We start from the raw sequence: 6,842 nt of genomic DNA, 5'->3' as shown, positions 1-6,842 counted from the left end.
ACAGAACGACGGCTGATGTACTTGATTTAGAGAAATCTACTCCTCACACCCACAAATAACATACACATATATTATAAATGAGACAAAAATCTGTTTGAGACCACTAATTAGAAATAAAGTAGTACTTTGCACAAACAGATTCTCCTTTACCAGATGGTTTCCACTAACAATCACCAATAAAAAGCCTGTTGGAGTAGCTTATGTTCAGCTAGATTAGAAGAGGCCAGAAACAGCACCGCTACATCAGCAATTAATTTCATCAGAAAGATTCTGTGACAGTTCTCTCTGGGAACTCTGTGGCTTTTACAACTTCCTTTACTCTGTGTAGATTTCATTTATGCAGTGTAACATATCTGACAACCTTTCTGCAGCAAAACTGCATTTTTTGGCTGTTAAGGATTAGCTTCATAGTCCTACCTTGGCCTTTACTATAAATGTAAATGTGCTATCTAATGACCAAAAGTTCTGAATCACTATAAGATGACAGATTTCAAAACCTTTATCTTAAATACTGTTTCTATTGGCATGTCACTAATTTACCTCAAACGTCATCAAAGGATTTTTGGCAACAGCTCTTTGTCTCTCCTGTTCTTATTACATCACCACTCAGGAAGTCAGAGGAATACATTTTCTATGAAAAATATTTTTACTCAAGCAGTAGTGAAAACAAGACTGGACATTTTTCAGAAGATCTAAGGTAACATGCACCTTTAAGCATGAAATGCAGCCCCTTCCCAAGCAAAGTATCACGTAAAACCTAGAATCTGCTAAATACAGCAAAATACAAGTAAACAGATTATACACACACATGTTGGATATGAACAGTAGCCACAAAATCCCTACCTACTTAAAGGGAGCACTGCCATCCCCACCCCCAAAAAAGCCAAACGCACACACACACCAAAGCAAACAAATCAAATCACTGTTCCTTCCATTCCAAATATTCTACCATTCCAACCCAAGCTCTTGTCACTTGCTCAGCTCCTCAGTTATTGTTGACTTCTTGCCATCTTCCCATGCTCTTTGTGATGGGATTTCTCATTGCAGATCTTCATTTAAAATTATTATTCTAACTTCTGCATACAATCTTATCCCCACCCACACAGCGCAGACCAAGTGCTTCAATCCTCCTCCTCCCTCCCACACTGATGAGAAAACAAGCCTGAGGTCATGACTGGTTGTTACTTGCTCCTCAGAGCCTGCATCCACAGGCAGACTACTTAAGTGTCTTTGTACCAATTACACTTCTCCAAACTGGGTTAATACTAAGTCCCTGTTTTACTAAAACCAACCTAATAATGAATGTACCTTGAACATACTCTGACAGAAAGGTACCAAGAGATTGCCCGAGATCTCGTGTTCGCTGCAAAGACTTTGTTAGATGTCCGGGTACACTGTGAGGAGAAGCTTTGCACCAAGACTAGTGCTGGAGCCAAGAGATCTAAGCTCGCATCCCTACTCCTAGGAAACAGAGGCTCTTTGCGAGAATACTGTACAGAGGACAGGTAACTTTGTTTCTTTTAAAAGGACAAAAATGACATTAGTGAGCTTATTTGACTCATCAAGTCATTATGTAATGTGTGCATTTTCAAAAATAATTTTCATTATGAAGTTTGCAACATCATGAAAGATTCTTTAAAGTACTTTTTAAAGTGTCCCAGTTCTACATGTGAAAAGAAACTATAAAAATCAGAATGAAAGAACAATTCTTAAATTAGTACAAGGGCAGAGCAACAGCTTTTTTTTTTTTTCAAAAATGGCTTTTATGCTGAACATGTTTGCAGTTTTCAAATTTATGGGTGTAGCTGTCAACATGTATATTCACTTTTAGAATATAGTCCTGGCTTAATGAGGTCTCATGGAATGATTTAATAAAAAGTTAACATGTTTACATATGTGGTTTCCATCTACTTCTTTAAAATCTAGTCTTCGGCAGAAACATCACAGTAAAGTTTACTTTAAAAACTTTACAGTGCATTCAACTATTTGAAGTCAGGCAGCTTCCAATGAAATGTTCAAGTAACCATTGTTTTATCTAACCTTTATCAAGTACAGATCTGTACCTTCAGCATAAGAAACCTAAGCGAGAAAAAAAAGTCACAAGACAATCACATTTTGTTTACAACTACGTGCCATCAGTGAATGGTGCCACATTACATTACACTAAATAGAAATAAGACTTCTTACTAGTCTCCCCATCTTTGGTCAAGCCTCGTAATTGCAGCATACACCACAATTATGTTTACCTCACTTCTTTGCCTCACCATCTCTCTACCTGTCTCCAGTTTATGCTGTTGTTTCTGTTAGAGCATAAGATTAGATTCAGAAGACACATATCGACCTCAGAGCAAAGCTTCCCTTGCAACACGAGGCTGCCGTATGATGAATTCAGAGTGGTTCAGTAAAGATACCGGTGTTTCGCTAGCTCAGAATTGCTCCATGAGACTCCACAGGTGACCGACAGAGCTGGCAACATTTTCAAATTCATACACATCCCTGCAAGAATGCCTCAGAATTATGGGTCAACAGATTCAGACTCTGCCCCTACCCCAAGCACCTGAAGTCACCGTTCTTCTTCAACTTCTTCCATTCCAATTCATCTTCTCATTCACTTTTCTATTTTTCAGTGTTTCTCAGAGTTGAAGCTGCCACAGCCTACTTGGTTAAACTGCCATGGTTCTCTAGTTTTACTTGGAGCTCATTTCCTCCAGCCTCTTAATTGTCACAGTTTTCTTCAGGAGCTCTCCATTTATTACATTTTTCTTCTCTTGAACTACTTGCAACCAGTCTGATATGCTAGAAAGGCAAACCACTCCACTTTAAAGATGTTCAGTTACCTCAAGTTTGATTTTATGGTCTGTGGGCTCAAACCACGACAACAACCTAGTATTAGCAGAATTGCTCTACCACCACATTTCTCTGTAAGGAGCCTGCATAACATCAAATACATTTTTCTTCTACTGTTACAGTTTTGAAAGCATCCTTGAACAGTACATGTGCATTAATCCACTCAGTATCAAGCTTTCAGCACTAGATTTAGCAACTGTAGATACAGAACCAATGTTGCTTCCAGATTACATCAAAAACTTCTTAAAAAATTGCAAACCAACAATGCTTTCCATATAGCAGAGGGTTTTTTCTTCATTTCTATAAAAGGATAAATTCTAGGAAGATAAATAGCTGAAAAAAAAAAAAAATCAGAGAGATGAATTTTTGCAAGGAATAAAAAAACATAATCTAGAAAGAATTACATACAGAGGGAAAGAAAAGTTGAAAGCCTAAAAGAGTATCAGTACTTCTTGCAGCTCCTTAGATCAAAACAATGGCAAAAGCATATTCATTCTTCTGTTTCTAAATTCATGCTGAGTGCCTTATTTCAAGTGGAAGTAGGAGCAGAAGTGGAACACACATTCCTGCAGACAAAGGAGCATTTCACTTCCTCGCAGAACAACCTAGAATTCATATGTTACAAACCCCCATTATCTTAAGCAAAGGGGTGACACAATTTAGCTGAACTTCTTTGCCATGGGGAAGCCCTTTAAGGGACACCGGTACAGCTGATACTCTTTGAATTAGTGTATTAGTTTTATTTCTAGCAAAGCAATAGAAACAATTAGATCATTCCTATAATGCTTTTCAGTTCCTAAATCTACATTGCTGAGGTATGAGTAACTTTTTCTTCAGTATTGTAGATATCACACTTTCACAAGGCCAAGGCGACTTCAAATACAGATTCCTACTGCAAATCCTTTATTGTAAAAAGGCTTTGGGGGTTTTGTTGTTGCTGTTGGGTTTCTTTTAGACACAAAATACAGGCTAATAAGTGCAAATAGCATTATCAATGTATAAGTGCTAAGGAGGAAAAACATTCTTAATTTTTAGTTCAACTTCATATCCTGTTCTTCATTTACCTTAAAAATAGAAATGGATACTTTTCAGTCAGAGTGAACCCAGCGACCACAGTCCACCATTAAGTATAATATCAGTGACAATTTCCACTTCAGCACCAAGTGAAGTATCACCTTATAACATTTTGTGAATTTCCACAAGCCCTCCAAGTTATTTTTGACATCTTTGACTCTGATCCTGCCAACACTTACATTATCTTAAGCATACTGAAATCCATAGCATTATGTACAGCACACAAACAAGCATATGTGTAATTTCAGAAATGAGGACTTAATTGTTCAGTACAGAAGCAAAAAAGCTCTTCAAATGCGATATGAACAGGTTAGGAAAAAGAAATCACTCAACTAGGATACCTATTGTTGTTCTAAGTGCTAGTATCTCTTAACATTCCTTCTCTAACATTCCTTCCCTGTCCTTCCACCCTCCTACACATATCACCTCCTTTACATTCTCATTAAATGCCTAAAAATAACTAACTATGCATATGGTCTGAGTACCACAGCCCTATACCATGTAACTGAAGAGAAAGTATTTTAGTTTGAATAGCTGACCTCACATCCATCATCAGAAGATATTTTTCCATCAGTTATTTCCCAGAACTTAAACATCTAGCATAGGCAGTAATTGCAGAGCTCCACACAATTCAACAGAAAAAGGTTTGCTTGGTTAAAAAAATACCAAAGCAAACTACAAATAGACACACAAAAAACCCAGCCTATGAAAACCTCAAGTATATATTTTTTTGCCTCCCACCTGAATCTTATTCCATTGTAAAAAGATTTGAAGTTACCTTTTCCTTTCCTTCAGTTTAAGGATATTTCTTCATGTTAGAAAGTTTTCATTGACATTAAAAACTATCTAAACTTATGATCCCACTTGGGAAAACATCAGCCTACCCCATACTCAGGAATGCAAGACTAAGGACTCATTCTTTTGTTCAGCTTCAGCCACAATGAGGGAAGCGAGAAGCGACACATTCAATATCCTCTCAATTTCTTCTAACAACTTGCTTACCCTAGTTGATGCTCTTTCCTCTGCTCCTTCTCTTTCCCCCAGTAGGTAGCTGGCATAATAGAAGGGGAAGCTGAAATAGATTTGTGAAAAAGCAGTGTTTCGACTTAGTTCAGAGCAAGAAGAAAGCAAGAAAGGAAGGTTGTACATCTGAGTCAATGCACCTCCCAGAGAACTAAAGAAATGTTTCTAGGACTGTGCTCTGATAAGGAAGTTCCTAGGTCACAGCCTAATTTCACATCATCCAAGAGGCACACCTGCTATTTTGGATAAAGAAAAGCCATTTTTACTTAGACTTATCCTCCACAGCAAGATCCTAGCCATGCAAGTTCTCTGGTGATAGCAATAGAAACACCTTCCTTGGGTCTCACTCTAGACAAGGTCGCACTTGCGTTCTGCTGCCTATTATGGTCAGAGCTAAATGTACACACTACACTTGACATTACTAAAGCCTAAGAATACCACACAGAGTTGCAGATTTGAAAACAAAGGCATTCTAACTTATAAATACAATACAAAAAAAGAGGACAACAGGTACATGACAACCTCCCATCATGCTTTATCCCTCCCCACGCTAAACCCAAGTCTTAAAAAAAACCACAATTTCACTCACTATTCCTGCTGACTCTAAATTGCTGCATAACATGTCTTCTCTAAACACAGACCTACAAGCTAAACACAGACCACACAGGGCAACTCATTAACTCTTAACAATCTCAGGCTAATGGGGCTCATCAGTCACACCTGAGGTGTGACTCCTCCCTTTCCAGGAGGCAAAGGGCACAGTAGCACCTCTGGGCTATTCACACCCTATTTTACATAGGCCCCCATCTTCCTTCAAGCCTCATCCACAGCAACTCACTCCCATGGCGTGCTGGGGTCATCAGCCATGGTCATCAGTGGTGCTGCACCAGGCAGAGCGTCAGCTCTCCCTGCTGCAGAGTGCAGCCGTGGAGGGATGCTGCCTACCATCTACCCTCCCTGCCCCGCTGTGTGCCAGCACAGAGGGGTGGCAGCACACAGCCTCAACCACAGCCCTGGCCTGTTCCAGCTTCCAGTACGTAGCCAGGTCTCAGAGGCATTACAAAACATCTAACACATCGCATTGTGGCCACACACAAGCAGATGCCAAAAGCTGTGTCATGCCACAGCACTGGCTAGTGGTGGCTGCCTTTGCTCTCCAGGCTGCTCCTACGCTGCCATGAGGATTTGCTTCTCTCAGGGAGGTGGAAAGCAAAGCCAGGCCCCCGGGCTGCCTCTCTGTTCTAGCTACTCCCTTATTGGGTAATAAAGTCACTTACTTTCTTTCCCCCAGGGGAGGGAGGACAGCCCATCTCTTCCAAAGCCAACCCTCCAGGTTCAACAGCACCAGGAGGCTCCCGCTCACCCTCGGCTCCGGAGAATCCCACTTGCCCCCACCCCCAAACCTGCCTAATTGCTACCTCGGGCCCTTCTCACCACCCACCTCACATGCAGGGACAGCATCGGGAACAGCCCCTCTTAGGGACCTTTGCCTGGCATTTACCGCACTGCCCGGCTGTTCCCTGGTGGCATTAACGTACCTGAGCGTCTCCTACGGAAACCCAAGGGTTACTCTCACACCGAAAATCCAGCATATGCTTAAATGTTTGTTGAAACCGCATCTTCGTATAGTTTAGTTTCTTACCGTATGGTTTAGGGGAATTGTCCGTCGTACCAGCGTTAATCGCATAAAGTTCTGTTTTGAAAATATGACTCACTAGTTGATAGTTTTCCCAAATTGCTTCGAAGATTAATAAAATAATCAACTTAGCAGAGGGGGAAAAAACCCACAGACTGTTCCTGTAAAGAAATCACTTTATTGCCCATACATGTGAATGAGCTGTTTTAATACCCAGGTTCACTGCCTCCTCTGCATTTAATCTCTTCCCTTTTATGTCCTA

General features: G+C 40.4%; 1 long non-coding RNA gene across 1 annotated transcript; it reads right to left on the bottom strand.

The window, feature by feature from the left end:
* Window positions 1–2,807: 2,807 nt before the first annotated feature.
* Window positions 2,808–5,604, bottom strand: LOC134159749 (uncharacterized). The gene is made up of 3 exons (XR_009963278.1): window positions 5,534–5,604; window positions 4,924–4,993; window positions 2,808–3,413 (listed from the first exon to the last, which is right to left on the bottom strand). It is a non-coding gene; the product is annotated as an uncharacterized LOC134159749 (long non-coding RNA).
* Between the last annotated feature and the right edge of the window lie 1,238 nt (window positions 5,605–6,842).

The sequence above is a fragment of the Pezoporus occidentalis genome, unplaced genomic scaffold, assembly GCF_034315485.1.
Source record: "Pezoporus occidentalis ecotype Australia unplaced genomic scaffold, CSIRO_AGI_Poc_V1 ctg150, whole genome shotgun sequence".
Classification (NCBI taxonomy): domain Eukaryota; kingdom Metazoa; phylum Chordata; class Aves; order Psittaciformes; family Psittacidae; genus Pezoporus; species Pezoporus occidentalis.
This window is presented reverse-complemented; position numbering and strand designations above follow the sequence as displayed.